At 43.9% G+C, this 17,191-nt stretch overlaps 33 non-coding genes across 33 annotated transcripts; 19 read left to right on the forward strand and 14 right to left on the reverse strand.

Moving 5' to 3' along the window:
• Nucleotides 1-1,454: 1,454 nt before the first annotated feature.
• On the forward strand, nt 1,455-1,536 carry Trnas-gcu (transfer RNA serine (anticodon GCU)). Its single transcript has one exon. It is a non-coding gene; the product is annotated as a tRNA-Ser (tRNA).
• A 3,157-nt stretch (nt 1,537-4,693) lies between these two features.
• Trnar-ccu (transfer RNA arginine (anticodon CCU)) lies at nt 4,694-4,766 on the reverse strand. Its single transcript has one exon. It is a non-coding gene; the product is annotated as a tRNA-Arg (tRNA).
• A 1,189-nt stretch (nt 4,767-5,955) lies between these two features.
• Nucleotides 5,956-6,037, forward strand: Trnas-gcu (transfer RNA serine (anticodon GCU)). The gene has a single exon. It is a non-coding gene; the product is annotated as a tRNA-Ser (tRNA).
• A 907-nt stretch (nt 6,038-6,944) lies between these two features.
• On the reverse strand, nt 6,945-7,017 carry Trnak-cuu (transfer RNA lysine (anticodon CUU)). The gene has a single exon. It is a non-coding gene; the product is annotated as a tRNA-Lys (tRNA).
• A 183-nt stretch (nt 7,018-7,200) lies between these two features.
• Trnas-gcu (transfer RNA serine (anticodon GCU)) lies at nt 7,201-7,282 on the forward strand. Its single transcript has one exon. It is a non-coding gene; the product is annotated as a tRNA-Ser (tRNA).
• A 284-nt stretch (nt 7,283-7,566) lies between these two features.
• On the reverse strand, nt 7,567-7,639 carry Trnak-cuu (transfer RNA lysine (anticodon CUU)). Its single transcript has one exon. It is a non-coding gene; the product is annotated as a tRNA-Lys (tRNA).
• Nucleotides 7,640-7,821: 182 nt separating this feature from the next.
• On the forward strand, nt 7,822-7,903 carry Trnas-gcu (transfer RNA serine (anticodon GCU)). Its single transcript has one exon. It is a non-coding gene; the product is annotated as a tRNA-Ser (tRNA).
• A 7-nt stretch (nt 7,904-7,910) lies between these two features.
• Trnaq-uug (transfer RNA glutamine (anticodon UUG)) lies at nt 7,911-7,982 on the forward strand. The gene has a single exon. It is a non-coding gene; the product is annotated as a tRNA-Gln (tRNA).
• A 206-nt stretch (nt 7,983-8,188) lies between these two features.
• Nucleotides 8,189-8,261, reverse strand: Trnak-cuu (transfer RNA lysine (anticodon CUU)). The gene has a single exon. It is a non-coding gene; the product is annotated as a tRNA-Lys (tRNA).
• An 804-nt stretch (nt 8,262-9,065) lies between these two features.
• Nucleotides 9,066-9,147, forward strand: Trnas-gcu (transfer RNA serine (anticodon GCU)). Its single transcript has one exon. It is a non-coding gene; the product is annotated as a tRNA-Ser (tRNA).
• A 907-nt stretch (nt 9,148-10,054) lies between these two features.
• Nucleotides 10,055-10,127, reverse strand: Trnak-cuu (transfer RNA lysine (anticodon CUU)). Its single transcript has one exon. It is a non-coding gene; the product is annotated as a tRNA-Lys (tRNA).
• A 183-nt stretch (nt 10,128-10,310) lies between these two features.
• Trnas-gcu (transfer RNA serine (anticodon GCU)) lies at nt 10,311-10,392 on the forward strand. The gene has a single exon. It is a non-coding gene; the product is annotated as a tRNA-Ser (tRNA).
• Nucleotides 10,393-10,676: 284 nt separating this feature from the next.
• On the reverse strand, nt 10,677-10,749 carry Trnak-cuu (transfer RNA lysine (anticodon CUU)). Its single transcript has one exon. It is a non-coding gene; the product is annotated as a tRNA-Lys (tRNA).
• Nucleotides 10,750-10,931: 182 nt separating this feature from the next.
• Nucleotides 10,932-11,013, forward strand: Trnas-gcu (transfer RNA serine (anticodon GCU)). Its single transcript has one exon. It is a non-coding gene; the product is annotated as a tRNA-Ser (tRNA).
• A 7-nt stretch (nt 11,014-11,020) lies between these two features.
• On the forward strand, nt 11,021-11,092 carry Trnaq-uug (transfer RNA glutamine (anticodon UUG)). Its single transcript has one exon. It is a non-coding gene; the product is annotated as a tRNA-Gln (tRNA).
• A 206-nt stretch (nt 11,093-11,298) lies between these two features.
• Trnak-cuu (transfer RNA lysine (anticodon CUU)) lies at nt 11,299-11,371 on the reverse strand. The gene has a single exon. It is a non-coding gene; the product is annotated as a tRNA-Lys (tRNA).
• Nucleotides 11,372-11,554: 183 nt separating this feature from the next.
• Nucleotides 11,555-11,636, forward strand: Trnas-gcu (transfer RNA serine (anticodon GCU)). Its single transcript has one exon. It is a non-coding gene; the product is annotated as a tRNA-Ser (tRNA).
• Nucleotides 11,637-11,922: 286 nt separating this feature from the next.
• Trnak-cuu (transfer RNA lysine (anticodon CUU)) lies at nt 11,923-11,995 on the reverse strand. Its single transcript has one exon. It is a non-coding gene; the product is annotated as a tRNA-Lys (tRNA).
• Nucleotides 11,996-12,178: 183 nt separating this feature from the next.
• Trnas-gcu (transfer RNA serine (anticodon GCU)) lies at nt 12,179-12,260 on the forward strand. Its single transcript has one exon. It is a non-coding gene; the product is annotated as a tRNA-Ser (tRNA).
• A 284-nt stretch (nt 12,261-12,544) lies between these two features.
• On the reverse strand, nt 12,545-12,617 carry Trnak-cuu (transfer RNA lysine (anticodon CUU)). Its single transcript has one exon. It is a non-coding gene; the product is annotated as a tRNA-Lys (tRNA).
• Nucleotides 12,618-12,799: 182 nt separating this feature from the next.
• Nucleotides 12,800-12,881, forward strand: Trnas-gcu (transfer RNA serine (anticodon GCU)). The gene has a single exon. It is a non-coding gene; the product is annotated as a tRNA-Ser (tRNA).
• A 7-nt stretch (nt 12,882-12,888) lies between these two features.
• Nucleotides 12,889-12,960, forward strand: Trnaq-uug (transfer RNA glutamine (anticodon UUG)). The gene has a single exon. It is a non-coding gene; the product is annotated as a tRNA-Gln (tRNA).
• A 206-nt stretch (nt 12,961-13,166) lies between these two features.
• Trnak-cuu (transfer RNA lysine (anticodon CUU)) lies at nt 13,167-13,239 on the reverse strand. Its single transcript has one exon. It is a non-coding gene; the product is annotated as a tRNA-Lys (tRNA).
• Nucleotides 13,240-13,422: 183 nt separating this feature from the next.
• Trnas-gcu (transfer RNA serine (anticodon GCU)) lies at nt 13,423-13,504 on the forward strand. Its single transcript has one exon. It is a non-coding gene; the product is annotated as a tRNA-Ser (tRNA).
• Nucleotides 13,505-13,790: 286 nt separating this feature from the next.
• Nucleotides 13,791-13,863, reverse strand: Trnak-cuu (transfer RNA lysine (anticodon CUU)). Its single transcript has one exon. It is a non-coding gene; the product is annotated as a tRNA-Lys (tRNA).
• A 183-nt stretch (nt 13,864-14,046) lies between these two features.
• Nucleotides 14,047-14,128, forward strand: Trnas-gcu (transfer RNA serine (anticodon GCU)). Its single transcript has one exon. It is a non-coding gene; the product is annotated as a tRNA-Ser (tRNA).
• Nucleotides 14,129-14,412: 284 nt separating this feature from the next.
• Nucleotides 14,413-14,485, reverse strand: Trnar-ccu (transfer RNA arginine (anticodon CCU)). The gene has a single exon. It is a non-coding gene; the product is annotated as a tRNA-Arg (tRNA).
• Nucleotides 14,486-14,668: 183 nt separating this feature from the next.
• On the forward strand, nt 14,669-14,750 carry Trnas-gcu (transfer RNA serine (anticodon GCU)). Its single transcript has one exon. It is a non-coding gene; the product is annotated as a tRNA-Ser (tRNA).
• A 1,244-nt stretch (nt 14,751-15,994) lies between these two features.
• Trnak-cuu (transfer RNA lysine (anticodon CUU)) lies at nt 15,995-16,067 on the reverse strand. The gene has a single exon. It is a non-coding gene; the product is annotated as a tRNA-Lys (tRNA).
• A 183-nt stretch (nt 16,068-16,250) lies between these two features.
• Nucleotides 16,251-16,332, forward strand: Trnas-gcu (transfer RNA serine (anticodon GCU)). The gene has a single exon. It is a non-coding gene; the product is annotated as a tRNA-Ser (tRNA).
• A 7-nt stretch (nt 16,333-16,339) lies between these two features.
• Nucleotides 16,340-16,411, forward strand: Trnaq-uug (transfer RNA glutamine (anticodon UUG)). The gene has a single exon. It is a non-coding gene; the product is annotated as a tRNA-Gln (tRNA).
• Nucleotides 16,412-16,617: 206 nt separating this feature from the next.
• Trnak-cuu (transfer RNA lysine (anticodon CUU)) lies at nt 16,618-16,690 on the reverse strand. Its single transcript has one exon. It is a non-coding gene; the product is annotated as a tRNA-Lys (tRNA).
• A 381-nt stretch (nt 16,691-17,071) lies between these two features.
• On the forward strand, nt 17,072-17,143 carry Trnaq-uug (transfer RNA glutamine (anticodon UUG)). The gene has a single exon. It is a non-coding gene; the product is annotated as a tRNA-Gln (tRNA).
• The last annotated feature ends 48 nt before the right edge of the window (nt 17,144-17,191 follow it).

Below are 17,191 nucleotides of genomic sequence, written 5' to 3' on the forward strand. Positions count from 1 at the left end.
AACTTGGCACCCTTATAGTACGTCATAAAAGGAACAAAATGGCGCCAAAAAAAATTTGCTTGCGTCAGCACATTTTCTGTGACGTCAGCAAAAGCTTGAAAATTGTTAAAAATGCCACTATCTGCTTAAAATATAATTACTTTTGTTCTAGAGCGAATTTTTACATTCTGTTTGAAGTTTCTAAAAGCTAAATAAAAGTTATTTAACATATCTTCCGGTTTTTACATGGATCGGATGGAAAATTGCCAAAAATTGCCCGAAAATCCGTTTTTTTTCGATTTTCGGGTAAAATCCGACAAAATCGGGAAATCGGATTAGTCACGTGTTCAAATTATTCCAAATGATTCTTCTTGATGAAACAAAGTTGTGTTGCAAGTTTCAAGTTCTAAGGATAATCCTAACAGGAGTTATTATATTTTCCCCATTATAAGGATTTCATAGAGATTTTTAGGGGTAGTTTCGAGTAATGGCCAATATCAAAGCCTCTGAAAGGTATGGGACCTAAAAAATTAGCATGCAGGTGTCTAATAGATAAATGTTGAAACTCAATAAGTATCATAGCCATATAACAAAGCAATTAGGAGTTATTAAAAAAAAACCGTCAGGGGGGGGCGGAATCCGCCCCCCCCCGGACCGAATAGGGTTAAGAAATGCGTGAGGAAGGGATGATTTTTCTAAAATGGTCTTGGACTTACGCAACAATTGACCACACCTAAGCTTACTTAAAATTGAGCGACTCGCGTAATCCTACTTTTTGGCTGGTAAAAGGTTACGTGAGTCGAAACAGGTTCAGCAATGTTAGCTTTCCATAAAGTGGACGTGGTACAGAAGCAGAAGAGTTGGCCGAGTGGTTAAGGCGATGGACTGCTAATCCATTGGGCTCTGCCCGCGTGGGTTCGAATCCTACTTCGTCGTACATTCGGTTCTATGATGTAATGGTTAGCACTCTGGACTTTGAACCCACCGATCCGAGTTCAAATCTCGGTAGAACCTGATTTTCTTTTTGAACTCTGATTTAATCATTTGTTTAAGAAATGCGTGAGGAAGGGATGATTTATCTAAAATTGACTAAGCCATATTTGAATGCTTTCAAGTCATTTCTTCAACATTTGCCAGGTTTTTGGCAGGACTCATGCTTAGATGGGAATTGGTGATTTCCACGGCGCGTTCATAATGCAATTAAAAGTGAAGCAGAAAACGTCCATTTTGGGGCTCGAATCCACGACCCTGAGATTAAGAGTCTCATGCTCTACCGACTGAGCTAGCCGGGCTAATTCGTTATTAGGTTCCGTTATTAAAGCTGTTTTGGACTTACGCAACAATTGACCACACCTTAAATTACTTAAAATTGGGGCACTCGCGTAATCCCACTGGTTCGGCTGGTAAAAGGTTACGTGAGTCGAAACAGGTTCAGCAATGTTAGCTTTCCATAACGTAGACGTGGTACAGAAACAGACGAAGTGGCCGAGTGGTTAAGGCGATGGACTGCTAATGCATTGGGCTCTGCCCGCGTGGGTTCGAACCCCATCTTCGTCGCACATTCGGTTCCATGGTGTAATGGTTAGCACTCTGGACTTTGAATCCAGCGATCCCAGTTCAAATCTCGGTAGAACCTGACCTTCTTTTTGAATTTTTATTTAATCTTTTGTTTAAAAAATACGGGAGGAAAGGCTGATTTAGTTAAAGTTGACTAAGCCATATTTGAATGCTTTCAAGTCATTTCTTCAAAATTTGCCAGGTTTTTGGCAGAACTCATGCTTAGAGGGGAATTGGTGATTTCTAAGGCGCGTTGGTAATGCAATTAAAAGTGTATCAGAAAACTTCCAACGTGGGGCCCGAACCCACAACCCTACGATGAAGAGTCTCATGCTGTACCGACTGCGCTAGCCGGGCCGATTCGTTATTAGATTCCGCGGTTAAAGCCGTCTTGGACTTACGCAACAATTGACCATGCCTAAGATTACTTAAAATTGGGCCACTCGCGTAATCCTACTGTTTGAGCTGGTAAAAGGTTACGTGAGTCGAAACAGGTTCAGCAATGTTAGCTTTCCATAAAGTAGACGTGGTACAGAAACAGACGAGGTGGCCGAGTTGGTAAGGCGATGGACTGCTAATCCATTGGGCTCTGCCTGCATGGGTTCGAATCCCACTTCGTCGCACATTCGGTTCTATGATGTAATGGTTAGCACTCTGGACTTTGAACCCAGCGATCCGAGTTGAAATCTCGGTAGAACCTGATTTTCTTTTTGAACTCTGATTAAATCATTTGTTTAAGAAATGCGTGAGGAAGAGATGATTTTTCTAAAATGGTCTTGGACTTAGGCAACAATTGACCACACCTTAAATTACTTAAAATTGGGGCACTCGCGTAATCCCACTGGTTCGGCTGGTAAAAGGTTACGTGAGTCGAAACAGGTTCAGCAATGTTAGCTTTCCATAACGTAGACGTGGTACAGAAACAGACGAGGTGGCCGAGTGGTTAAGGCGATGGACTGCTAATGCATTGGGCTCTGCCCGCGTGGGTTCGCACCTCATCTTCGTCGCACATTCGGTTCCATGGTGTAATGGTTAGCACTCTGGACTTTGAATCCAGCGATCCCAGTTCAAATCTCGGTAGAACCTGACCTTCTTTTTGAATTTTTATTTAATCTTTTGTTTTAAAAATACGGGAGGAAAGGCTGATTTAGTTAAAGTTGACTAAGCCATATTTGAATGCTTTCAAGTCATTTCTTCAACATTTGCCAGGTTTATGGCAGAACTCATGCTTAGAGGAGAATTGGTGATTTCCACGGCGCGTTCGTAATGCAATTAAAAGTGTATCAGAAAACTCCCAACGTGGGGCCCGAACTCACAACCCTACGATGAAGAGTCTCATGCTGTACCGACTGCGCTAGACGGGCCGATTCGTTATTAGATTTCGCCGTTAAAGCCGTCTTGGACTTACGCAAAAATTGACCATGCCTAAGATTACTTAAAATTGGGCCACTCGCGTAATCCTACTGTTTGAGCTGGTAAAAGGTTACGTGAGTCGAAACAGGTTCAGCAATGTTAGCTTTCCATAAAGTACACGTGGTACAGAAACAGACGAGGTGGCCGAGTGGTTAAGGCGATGGACTGCTAATCCATTGGGCTCTGCCCGCGTGAGTTAGAATCCCATCTTCGTCGCACATTCGATTCTATGGTGTAATGGTTAGCACTCTGGACTTTGAACCCACCGATCCGAGTTGAAATCTCGGTAGAACCTGATTTTCTTTTTGAACTCTGATTTAATCATTTGTTTAAGAAATGCGTGAGGAAGGGATGATTTATCTAAAATTGACTAAGCCATATTTGAATGCTTTCAAGTCATTTCTTCAACATTTGCCAGGTTTTTGGCAGGACTCATGCTTAGATGGGAATTGGTGATTTCCACGGCGCGTTCATAATGCAATTAAAAGTGAAGCAGAAAACGTCCATTTTGGGGCTCGAATCCACGACCCTGAGATTAAGAGTCTCATGCTCTACCGACTGAGCTAGCCGGGCTGATTCGTTATTAGGTTCCGTTATTAAAGCTGTTTTGGACTTATGCAACAATTGACCACACCTTAAATTACTTAAAATTGGGGCACTCGCGTAATCCCACTGGTTCGGCTGGTAAAAGGTTACGTGAGTCGAAACAGGTTCAGCAATGTTAGCTTTCCATAACGTAGACGTGGTACAGAAACAGACGAGGTGGCCGAGTGGTTAAGGCGATGGACTGCTAATGCATTGGGCTCTGCCCGCGTGGGTTCGCACCTCATCTTCGTCGCACATTCGGTTCCATGGTGTAATGGTTAGCACTCTGGACTTTGAATCCAGCGATCCCAGTTCAAATCTCGGTAGAACCTGACCTTCTTTTTGAATTTTTATTTAATCTTTTGTTTTAAAAATACGGGAGGAAGGGATGATTTATCTAAAATTGACTAAGCCATATTTGAATGCTTTCAAGTCATTTCTTCAACATTTGCCAGGTTTTTGGCAGGACTCATGCTTAGATGGGAATTGGTGATTTCCACGGCGCGTTCATAATGCAATTAAAAGTGAAGCAGAAAACGTCCATTTTGGGGCTCGAATCCACGACCCTGAGATTAAGAGTCTCATGCTCTACCGACTGAGCTAGCCGGGCTGATTCGTTATTAGGTTCCGTTATTAAAGCTGTTTTGGACTTATGCAACAATTGACCACACCTTAAATTACTTAAAATTGGGGCACTCGCGTAATCCCACTGGTTCGGCTGGTAAAAGGTTACGTGAGTCGAAACAGGTTCAGCAATGTTAGCTTTCCATAACGTAGACGTGGTACAGAAACAGACGAGGTGGCCGAGTGGTTAAGGCGATGGACTGCTAATGCATTGGGCTCTGCCCGCGTGGGTTCGCACCCCATCTTCGTCGCACATTCGGTTCCATGGTGTAATGGTTAGCACTCTGGACTTTGAATCCAGCGATCCCAGTTCAAATCTCGGTAGAACCTGACCTTCTTTTTGAATTTTTATTTAATCTTTTGTTTTAAAAATACGGGAGGAAAGGCTGATTTAGTTAAAGTTGACTAAGCCATATTTGAATGCTTTCAAGTCATTTCTTCAACATTTGCCAGGTTTATGGCAGAACTCATGCTTAGAGGAGAATTGGTGATTTCCACGGCGCGTTCGTAATGCAATTAAAAGTTTATCAGAAAACGCCCAACGTGGGGCTCGAACCCACGACCCTGAGATTAGGAGTCTCATGCTCGACCGACTGAGCTAGCCGGGCTGATTCGTTATTAAGTTCCGCCATTAAAGCCGTCTTGGACTTACACAACAATTGACCACACCTAAGATTACTTAAAATTGGGCCACTCGCGTAACCCTACTGTTTGGGCTGGTAAAAGGTTACGTGAGTCAAAACAGGTTCAGCAATGTTAGCTTTCCATAAAGTAGACGTGGTACAGAAACAGACGAGCTGGCCGAGTTGGTAAGGCGATGGACTGCTAATCCATTGGGCTCTGCCTGCATGGGTTCGAATCCCACTTCGTCGCACATTCGGTTCTATGATGTAATGGTTAGCACTCTGGACTTTGAACCCAGCGATCCGAGTTGAAATCTCGGTAGAACCTGATTTTCTTTTTGAACTCTGATTAAATCATTTGTTTAAGAAATGCGTGAGGAAGGGATGATTTTTCTAAAATGGTCTTGGACTTAGGCAACAATTGACCACACCTAAGCTTACTTAAAATTGGGCGACTCGCGTAATCCTACTTTTTGGGCTGGTAAAAGGTTACGTGAGTCGAAACAGGTTCAGCAATGTTAGCTTTCCATAAAGTGGACGTGGTACAGAAGCAGACGAGTTGGCCGAGTGGTTAGGGCGATGGACTGCTAATCCATTGGGCTCTGCCCGCGTGGGTTCGAATCCCACTTCGTCGCACATTCGGTTCTATGATGTAATGGTTAGCACTCTGGACTTTGAACCCAGCGATCCGAGTTCAAATCTCGGTAGAACCTGATTTTCTTTTTGAACTCTGATTTAATCATTTGTTTAAGAAATGCGTGAGGAAGGGATAATTTATCTAAAATTGACTAAGCCATATTTGAATGCTTTCAAGTCATTTCTTCAAAATTTGCCAGGTTTTTGGCAGAACTCATGCATAGAGGGGAATTGGTGATTTCTAAGGCGCGTTGGTAATGCAATTAAAAGTGTATCAGAAAACTCCCAACGTGGGGCCCGAACTCACAACCCTACGATGAAGAGTCTCATGCTGTACCGACTGCGCTAGACGGGCCGATTCGTTATTAGATTTCGCCGTTAAAGCCGTCTTGGACTTACGCAAAAATTGACCATGCCTAAGATTACTTAAAATTGGGCCACTCGCGTAATCCTACTGTTTGAGCTGGTAAAAGGTTACGTGAGTCGAAACAGGTTCAGCAATGTTAGCTTTCCATAAAGTACACGTGGTACAGAAACAGACGAGGTGGCCGAGTGGTTAAGGCGATGGACTGCTAATCCATTGGGCTCTGCCCGCGTGGGTTCGAATCCCATCTTCGTCGCTCATTCGGTTCTATGGTGTAATGGTTAGCACTCTGGACTTTGAACCCACCGATCCGAGTTCAAATCTCAGTAGAACCTGATTTTCTTTTTGAACTCTGATTTAATCATTTGTTTAAGAAATGCGTGAGGAAGGGATGATTTATTTAAAATTGACTAAGCCATATTTGAATGCTTTCAAGTCATTTCTTCAACATTTGCCAGGTTTTTGGCAGGACTCATGCTTAGACGGGAATTGGTGATTTCCACGGCGCGTTCATAATGCAATTAAAAGTGAAGCAGAAAACGCCCATTGTGTGGCTCGAATCCGCAACCCTGAGATTAAGAGTCTCATGCTCTACCGACTGAGCTAGCCGGTCTGATTCGTTGTTAGGTTCCGTTATAAAAGCTGTCTTGGACTTACGCAACAATTGACCACACCTTAAATTACTTAAAATTGGGCCACTCGCGTAATCCTACTGTTTGGGCTGGTAAAAGGTTACGTGAGTCGAAACAGATTCAGCAATGTTAACTTTCCATAGAGTAGACGTCGTACAGAAAAAGACGAGGTGGCCGAGTGGTTAAGGCGATGGACTGCTAATCCTTCGGGCTCTGCCCGCGTGGGTTCGAATCACATCTTCGTCGCACATGCGGTTCTATGGTGTAATGGTTAGCACTCTGGACTTTGAATCCATCGATCCGAGTTCAAATCTTCGTAGAACCTGACCTTCTTTTTGAATTCTTTTTTAATCTTTTGTTTAACAAATACGTAAGGGAAAGGCTGATTTATTTAAAATTGACTAAGCCATATTTGAATGCTTTCAAGTCATATCTTCAACATTTTCCAGGTTTGTGGAAGAACTCATGCTTAGAGGAGAATTGATGATTTCCACGGCGCGTTCGTAATGCAATTAAAAGTGTATCAGAAAACGCCCAACGTGGGGCTCGCACCCACGACCCTGAGATTAAGAGTCTCATGCTCTACCGACTGAGCTAGCCGGGCTGATTCGTTATTAGGTTCCGCCATTAAAGCCGTCTTGGACTTACGCAACAATTGACCACACCTAAGATTACTTAAAATTGGACCACTCGCGCAATCCTACTGTTTGGGCTGGTAAAAGGTTACGTGAGTCGAAACAGGTTCAGCAATGTTAATTTTCTATAAAGTAGACGTGGTACAGAAACAGACGAGGTGGCCGAGTTGTTAAGGTGATGGACTGCTAATCCATTGGGCTCTGCCCGCGTGGGTTCGAATCCCATCTTCGTCGCACATTCGGTTCTATGGTGTAATGGTTAGCATTCTGAACTTTGAATCCAGCGATCCGAGTACAAATCTCGGTAGAACCTGACCTTCTTTTTGAATTCTGATTTAATCTTTTGTTTAAAAAATACGTGAGGGAAAGGCTGATTTATTTAAAATTGACTAAGCCAAATTTGAATGCTTTCAAGTCATTTCTTCACAATTTGCCAGGTTTATGGCAGAACTCATACTTAGAGGAGAATTGGTGATTTCCACGGCGCGTTCGTAATGCAATTAAAAGTGTATCAAAAAACCCCAACGTGGGGCTCGAACCCACGACCCTGAGATTAAGAGTCTCATGCTCTACCGACTGAGCCAGCCGGGCTGATTCGGTATTAGGTTCCGCCTTAAAGCCGTCTTGGACTTACGCAACAATTGACCCCACCTAAGATTACTTAAAATTGGGCCACTCGCGTAATCCTACTGTTTGGGCTGGTAAAAGGTTACGTGAGTCGAAACAGGTTCAGAAATGTTAGCTTTCCATAAAGTAGACGTGGTACAGAAACAGACGAGGTGGCCGAGTGGTTAAGGCGATGGACTGCTAATCCATTGGGCTCTGCCCTCGTGGGTTCGAATCCCATCTTCGTCGCACATTCGGTTCTATGGTGTAATGGTTAGCACTCTGGACTTTGAATCCAGAGATCCCAGTTCAAATCTCGGTAGAACCTGACCTTCTTTTTGAATTCTTTTTTAATCTTTTGTTTAACAAATACGTGAGGGAAAGGCTGATTTATTTAAAATTGACTAAGCCATATTTGAATGCTTTAAAGTCATTTCTTCAACATTTGCCAGGTTTATGGCAGAACTCATGCTTAGAGGGGAATTGGAGATTTCCACGGCGCGTTCATAATGCAATTAAAAGTGCAGCAGAACACGCCCAACGTGGGGCTCGAACCCACGACCCTGAGATTAAGAGTCTCATGCTCTACCGACTGAGCTAGCCGGGCTGATTAGTTATTAGGTTCCGCCATTAAAGCCGTCTTGGACTAACGCAACAATTGACCACACCTAAGATTACCTAAAATTGGGCCACTCGCGTAATCCTACTTTTTGGGCTGGTAAAAGGTTACGTGAGTCGAAACAGGTTCAGCAATGTTAGCTTTCCATAAAGTGGACGTGGTACAGAAGCAGACGAGTTGGCCGAGTGGTTAGGGCGATGGACTGCTAATCCATTGGGCTCTGCCCGCGTGGGTTCGAATCCCACTTCGTCGCACATACGATTCTATGGTGTAATGGTTAGCACTCTGGACTTTGAACCCAGCGATCCGAGTTCAAATCTCGGTAGAACCTGATTTTCTTTTTGAACTCTGATTTAATCATTTGTTTAAGAAATGCGTGAGGAAGGGATAATTTATCTAAAATTGACTAAGCCATATTTGAATGCTTTCAAGTCATTTCTTCAAAATTTGCCAGGTTTTTGGCAGAACTCATGCATAGAGGGGAATTGGTGATTTCTAAGGCGCGTTGGTAATGCAATTAAAAGTGTATCAGAAAACTCCCAACGTGGGGCCCGAACTCACAACCCTACGATGAAGAGTCTCATGCTGTACCGACTGCGCTAGACGGGCCGATTCGTTATTAGATTTCGCCGTTAAAGCCGTCTTGGACTTACGCAAAAATTGACCATGCCTAAGATTACTTAAAATTGGGCCACTCGCGTAATCCTACTGTTTGAGCTGGTAAAAGGTTACGTGAGTCGAAACAGGTTCAGCAATGTTAGCTTTCCATAAAGTACACGTGGTACAGAAACAGACGAGGTGGCCGAGTGGTTAAGGCGATGGACTGCTAATCCATTGGGCTCTGCCCGCGTGGGTTCGAATCCCATCTTCGTCGCTCATTCGGTTCTATGGTGTAATGGTTAGCACTCTGGACTTTGAACCCACCGATCCGAGTTCAAATCTCAGTAGAACCTGATTTTCTTTTTGAACTCTGATTTAATCATTTGTTTAAGAAATGCGTGAGGAAGGGATGATTTATTTAAAATTGACTAAGCCATATTTGAATGCTTTCAAGTCATTTCTTCAACATTTGCCAGGTTTTTGGCAGGACTCATGCTTAGACGGGAATTGGTGATTTCCACGGCGCGTTCATAATGCAATTAAAAGTGAAGCAGAAAACGCCCATTGTGTGGCTCGAATCCGCAACCCTGAGATTAAGAGTCTCATGCTCTACCGACTGAGCTAGCCGGTCTGATTCGTTGTTAGGTTCCGTTATAAAAGCTGTCTTGGACTTACGCAACAATTGACCACACCTTAAATTACTTAAAATTGGGCCACTCGCGTAATCCTACTGTTTGGGCTGGTAAAAGGTTACGTGAGTCGAAACAGATTCAGCAATGTTAACTTTCCATAGAGTAGACGTCGTACAGAAAAAGACGAGGTGGCCGAGTGGTTAAGGCGATGGACTGCTAATCCTTCGGCCTCTGCCCGCGTGGGTTCGAATCACATCTTCGTCGCACATGCGGTTCTATGGTGTAATGGTTAGCACTCTGGACTTTGAATCCATCGATCCGAGTTCAAATCTTCGTAGAACCTGACCTTCTTTTTGAATTCTTTTTTAATCTTTTGTTTAACAAATACGTAAGGGAAAGGCTGATTTATTTAAAATTGACTAAGCCATATTTGAATGCTTTCAAGTCATATCTTCAACATTTTCCAGGTTTGTGGAAGAACTCATGCTTAGAGGAGAATTGATGATTTCCACGGCGCGTTCGTAATGCAATTAAAAGTGTATCAGAAAACGCCCAACGTGGGGCTCGCACCCACGACCCTGAGATTAAGAGTCTCATGCTCTACCGACTGAGCTAGCCGGGCTGATTCGTTATTAGGTTCCGCCATTAAAGCCGTCTTGGACTTACGCAACAATTGACCACACCTAAGATTACTTAAAATTGGACCACTCGCGCAATCCTACTGTTTGGGCTGGTAAAAGGTTACGTGAGTCGAAACAGGTTCAGCAATGTTAATTTTCTATAAAGTAGACGTGGTACAGAAACAGACGAGGTGGCCGAGTTGTTAAGGTGATGGACTGCTAATCCATTGGGCTCTGCCCGCGTGGGTTCGAATCCCATCTTCGTCGCACATTCGGTTCTATGGTGTAATGGTTAGCATTCTGAACTTTGAATCCAGCGATCCGAGTACAAATCTCGGTAGAACCTGACCTTCTTTTTGAATTCTGATTTAATCTTTTGTTTAAAAAATACGTGAGGGAAAGGCTGATTTATTTAAAATTGACTAAGCCAAATTTGAATGCTTTCAAGTCATTTCTTCACAATTTGCCAGGTTTATGGCAGAACTCATACTTAGAGGAGAATTGGTGATTTCCACGGCGCGTTCGTAATGCAATTAAAAGTGTATCAAAAAACCCCAACGTGGGGCTCGAACCCACGACCCTGAGATTAAGAGTCTCATGCTCTACCGACTGAGCCAGCCGGGCTGATTCGGTATTAGGTTCCGCCTTAAAGCCGTCTTGGACTTACGCAACAATTGACCCCACCTAAGATTACTTAAAATTGGGCCACTCGCGTAATCCTACTGTTTGGGCTGGTAAAAGGTTACGTGAGTCGAAACAGGTTCAGAAATGTTAGCTTTCCATAAAGTAGACGTGGTACAGAAACAGACGAGGTGGCCGAGTGGTTAAGGCGATGGACTGCTAATCCATTGGGCTCTGCCCTCGTGGGTTCGAATCCCATCTTCGTCGCACATTCGGTTCTATGGTGTAATGGTTAGCACTCTGGACTTTGAATCCAGAGATCCCAGTTCAAATCTCGGTAGAACCTGACCTTCTTTTTGAATTCTTTTTTAATCTTTTGTTTAACAAATACGTGAGGGAAAGGCTGATTTATTTAAAATTGACTAAGCCATATTTGAATGCTTTAAAGTCATTTCTTCAACATTTGCCAGGTTTATGGCAGAACTCATGCTTAGAGGGGAATTGGAGATTTCCACGGCGCGTTCATAATGCAATTAAAAGTGCAGCAGAACACGCCCAACGTGGGGCTCGAACCCACGACCCTGAGATTAAGAGTCTCATGCTCTACCGACTGAGCTAGCCGGGCTGATTAGTTATTAGGTTCCGCCATTAAAGCCGTCTTGGACTAACGCAACAATTGACCACACCTAAGATTACCTAAAATTGGGCCACTCGCGTAATCCTACTGTTTGGGCTGGTAAAAGTTTACGTAAGTCAAAACAGGTTCAGCAATGTTAGATTTCCATAAAATAGACGTGGTACAGAAACAGACGAGGTGGCCGAGTGGTTAAGGCGATGGACTGCTAATCCCTTGGGCTCTGCCCGCGTGGGTTCGAATCCCATCTTCGTCGCACATACGATTCTATGGTGTAATGGTTAGCACTCTGAACCCTTGAATCGAGCGATCCGAGTTGAACTCTCGGTAGAACCTGACCTTCTTTTTGAATTCTGATTTAATCTTTTGTTTGAAATATACGTGAGGGAAAGGCTGATTTATCCAAAATTAACTAAGCCATATTTGAATGCTTTCAAGTCATTTCTTCAAAATTTGCCATGTTAATGGCGGAACTCATGCTTAGAGGGGAATTGGTGATTTCCACGGCGCGTTCATAATGCAATTAAAAGTGCAGCAGAAAACGCCCAACGTGGTGCTCGAACCCACGACCCTGAGATTAAGAGTCTCATGCTCTACCGACTGAGCTAGCCGGGCTGTTTCGTTATTAGGTTCCGCCATTAAAGCCGTCTTGGACTTACGCAACAACTGACCACACCTTAAATTACTTAAAATTGGGCCACTCGCGTAATCCTACTGTTTGGGCTGGTAAAAGGTTACGTGAGTCGAAACAGGTTCAGCAATGTTAGCTTTCCATAGAGTAGACGTCGTACAGAAACAGACGAGGTGGCCGAGTTGTTAAGGTGATGGACTGCTAATCCATTGGGCTCTGCCCGCGTGGGTTCGAATCCCATCTTCGTCGCACATTCGGTTCTATGGTGTAATGGTTAGCATTCTGAACTTTGAATCCAGCGATCCGAGTACAAATCTCGGTAGAACCTGACCTTCTTTTTGAATTCTGATTTAATCTTTTGTTTAAAAAATACGTGAGGGAAAGGCTGATTTATTTAAAATTGACTAAGCCAAATTTGAATGCTTTCAAGTCATTTCTTCACAATTTGCCAGGTTTATGGCAGAACTCATGCTTAGAGGAGAATTGGTGATTTCCACGGCGCGTTCGTAATGCAATTAAAAGTGTATCAAAAAACCCCAACGTGGGGCTCGAACCCACGACCCTGAGATTAAGAGTCTCATGCTCTACCGACTGAGCCAGCCGGGCTGATTCGGTATTAGGTTCCGCCTTAAAGCCGTCTTGGACTTACGCAACAATTGACCCCACCTAAGATTACTTAAAATTGGGCCACTCGCGTAATCCTACTGTTTGGGCTGGTAAAAGGTTACGTGAGTCGAAACAGGTTCAGAAATGTTAGCTTTCCATAAAGTAGACGTGGTACAGAAACAGACGAGGTGGCCGAGTGGTTAAGGCGATGGACTGCTAATCCATTGGGCTCTGCCCTCGTGGGTTCGAATCCCATCTTCGTCGCACATTCGGTTCTATGGTGTAATGGTTAGCACTCTGGACTTTGAATCCAGAGATCCCAGTTCAAATCTCGGTAGAACCTGACCTTCTTTTTGAATTCTTTTTTAATCTTTTGTTTAACAAATACGTGAGGGAAAGGCTGATTTATTTAAAATTGACTAAGCCATATTTGAATGCTTTAAAGTCATTTCTTCAACATTTGCCAGGTTTATGGCAGAACTCATGCTTAGAGGGGAATTGGTGATTTCCACGGCGCGTTCATAATGCAAATAAAAGTGCAGCAGAACACGCCCAACGTGGGGCTCGAACCCACGACCCTGAGATTAAGAGTCTCATGCTCTACCGACTGAGCTAGCCGGGCTGATTAGTTATTAGGTTCCGCCATTAAAGCCGTCTTGGACTAACGCAACAATTGACCACACCTAAGATTACCTAAAATTGGGCCACTCGCGTAATCCTACTGTTTGGGCTGGTAAAAGTTTACGTAAGTCAAAACAGGTTCAGCAATGTTAGATTTCCATAAAATAGACGTGGTACAGAAACAGACGAGGTGGCCGAGTGGTTAAGGCGATGGACTGCTAATCCATTGGGCTCTGCCCGCGTGGGTTCGAATCCCATCTTCGTCGCACATACGATTCTATGGTGTAATGGTTAGCACTCTGAACCCTTGAATCGAGCGATCCGAGTTGAACTCTCGGTAGAACCTGACCTTCTTTTTGAATTCTGATTTAATCTTTTGTTTGAAATATACGTGAGGGAAAGGCTGATTTATCCAAAATTAACTAAGCCATATTTGAATGCTTTCAAGTCATTTCTTCAAAATTTGCCATGTTAATGGCGGAACTCATGCTTAGAGGGGAATTGGTGATTTCCACGGCGCGTTCATAATGCAATTAAAAGTGCAGCAGAAAACGCCCAACGTGGTGCTCGAACCCACGACCCTGAGATTAAGAGTCTCATGCTCTACCGACTGAGCTAGCCGGGCTGTTTCGTTATTAGGTTCCGCCATTAAAGCCGTCTTGGACTTACGCAACAACTGACCACACCTTAAATTACTTAAAATTGGGCCACTCGCGTAATCCTACTGTTTGGGCTGGTAAAAGGTTACGTGAGTCGAAACAGGTTCAGCAATGTTAGCTTTCCATAACGTAGACGTGGTACAGAAACAGACGAGGTGGCCGAGTGGTTAAGGCGATGGACTGCTAATTCATTGGGCTCTGCCCGCGTGGGTTCGAACCCCATCTTCGTCGCACATTCGGTTCCATGGTGTAATGGTTAGCACTCTGGACTTTGAATCCAGCGATCCCAGTTCAAATCTCGGTAGAACCTGACCTTCTTTTTGAATTTTTGTTTAATCTTTTGTATAAAAAATACGGGAGGAAAGACTGATTTAGTTAAAGTTGACTAAGCCATATTTGAATGCTTTCAAGTCATTTCTTCAACATTTGCCAGGTTTATGGCAGAACTCATGCTTAGAGGAGAATTGGTGATTTCCACGGCGCGTTCGTAATGCAATTAAAAGTTTATCAGAAAACGCCCAACGTGGGGCTCGAACCCACGACCCTGAGATTAGGAGTCTCATGCTCTACCGACTGAGCTAGCCGGGCTGATTCGTTATTAAGTTCCGCCATTAAAGCCGTCTTGGACTTACACAACAATTGACCACGCCTAAGTTTACTTAAAATTGGGCCAATCGCGTAATCCTACTGTTTGGGCTGGTAAACAGTTACGTGAGTCAAAACAGGTTCAGCAATGTTAGCTTTCCATAAAGTAGACGTGGTACAGAAACAGACGAGGTGGCCGAGTGGTTAAGGCGATGGACCGCTAATCCATTGGGCTCTGCCCGCGTGGGTTCGAATCCCATCTTCGTCGCACATTCGGTTCTATGGTGAAAAGGTTAGCACTCTGGACTTTGAATCCAGCGATTAAATCATTTGTTTAAGAAATGCGTGAGGAAGGGATGATTTTTCTAAAATGGTCTTGGACTTACGCAACAATTGACCACACCTAAGCTTACTTAAAATTGGGCGACTCGCGTAATCCTACTTTTTGGGCTGGTAAAAGGTTACGTGAGTCGAAACAGGTTCAGCAATGTTAGCTTTCCATAAAGTGGACGTGGTACAGAAGCAGACGAGTTGGCCGAGTGGTTAAGGCGATGGACTGCTAATCCATTGGGCTCTGCCCGCGTGGGTTCGAATCCCACTTCGTCGCACATTCGGTTCTATGATGTAATGGTTAGCACTCTGGACTTTGAACCCAGCGATCCGAGTTCAAATCTCGGTGGAACCTGATTTTCTTTTTGAACTCTGATTTAATCACTTGTTTAAGAAATGCGTGAGGAAGGGATAATTTATCTAAAATTGACTAAGCCATATTTGAATGCTTTCAAGTCATTTCTTCAAAATTTGCCAGGTTTTTGGCAGAACTCATGCTTAGAGGGGAATTGGTGATTTCTAAGGCGCGTTGGTAATGCAATTAAAAGTGTATCAGAAAACTCCCGACGTGGGGCCCGAACCCACAACCCTACGATGAAGAGTCTCATGCTGTACCGACTGCGCTAGCCGGGCCGATTCGTTATTAGATTCCGCGGTTAAAGCCGTCTTGGACTTACGCAACAATTGACCATGCCTAAGATTACTTAAAATTGGGCCACTCGCGTAATCCTACTGTTTGAGCTGGTAAAAGGTTACGTGAGTCGAAACAGGTTCAGCAATGTTAGCTTTCCATAAAGTGGACGTGGTACAGAAGCAGACGAGTTGGCCGAGTGGTTAAGGCGATGGACTGCTAATCCATTGGGCTCTGCCCGCGTGGGTTCGAATCCCACTTCGTCGCACATTCGGTTCTATGATGTAATGGTTAGCACTCTGAACCCTTGAATCGAGCGATCCGAGTTGAACTCTCGGTAGAACCTGATTTTCTTTTTGAACTCTGATTTAATCTTTTGTTTGAAATATACGTGAGGGAAAGGCTGATTTATCCAAAATTAACTAAGCCATATTTGAATGCTTTCAAGTCATTTCTTCAAAATTTGCCATGTTAATGGCGGAACTCATGCTTAGAGGGGAATTGGTGATTTCTAAGGCGCGTTGGTAATGCAATTAAAAGTGTATCAAAAAACCCCAACGTGGGGCTCGAACCCACGACCCTGAGATTAAGAGTCTCATGCTCTACCGACTGAGCCAGCCGGGCTGATTCGGTTTTAGGTTCCGCCATTAAAGCCGTCTTGGACTTACGCAACAATTGACCCCACCTAAGATTTCTTAAAATTGGGCCACTCGCGTAATCCTACTGTTTGGGCTGGTAAAAGGTTACGTGAGTCGAAACAGGTTCAGAAATGTTAGCTTTCCATAAAGTAGACGTGGTACAGAAACAGACGAGGTGGCCGAGTGGTTAAGGCGATGGACTGCTAATCCATTGGGCTCTGCCCGCGTGGGTTCGAATCCCATCTTCGTCGCACATTCGGTTCTATGGTGTAATGGTTAGCACTCTGGACTTTGAATCCAGCGATCCGAGTTCAACTCTCGGTAGAACCTGACCTTTTTTTTGAATTCTGATTTAATCTTTTGTTTGAAAAATACGTGAGGGAAAGGCTGATTTATTCAAAATTGACTAAGCCAAATCTGAATGCTTTTAAGTCATTTCTTCAAAATTTGCCAGGTTTATGGCAGAACTCATGCTTAGAGGGGAATTGGTGATTTCCACGGCGCGTTCATAATGCAATTAAAAGTGCAGCAGAACACGCCCAACGTGGGGCTCGAACCCACGACCCTGAGATTAAGTGTCTCATGCTCTACCGACTGAGCTAGCCGGGCTGATTAGTTATTAGGTTCCGCCATTAAAGCCGTCTTGGACTTACGCAACCATTGACCACACCTTAAATTACTTAAAATTGGGCCACTCGCGTAATCCTACTGTTTGGGCTGGTAAAAGGTTACGTGAGTCGAAACAGGTTCAGGAAAACTTACGCAACAATTGACCACACCTTAAATTACTTAAAATTGGGCCACTCGCGTAATCCTACTGTTTGGGCTGGTAAAAGGTTACGTGAGTCGAAACAGATTCAGCAATGTTAACTTTCCATAGAGTAGACGTCGTACAGAAAAAGACGAGGTGGTCGAGTGGTTAAGGCGATGGACTGCTAATCCTTCGGGCTCTGCCCGCGTGGGTTCGAATCACATCTTCGTCGCACATGCGGTTCTATGGTGTAATGGTTAGCACTCTGGACTTTGAATCCATCGATCCGAGTTCAAATCTCGGTAGAACCTGACCTTCTTTTTGAATTCTTTTTTAATCTTTTGTTTAACAAATACGTA

The sequence above is a fragment of the Hydractinia symbiolongicarpus genome, chromosome 14 (assembly GCF_029227915.1).
Source record: "Hydractinia symbiolongicarpus strain clone_291-10 chromosome 14, HSymV2.1, whole genome shotgun sequence".
Lineage (NCBI taxonomy): Eukaryota > Metazoa > Cnidaria > Hydrozoa > Anthoathecata > Hydractiniidae > Hydractinia > Hydractinia symbiolongicarpus.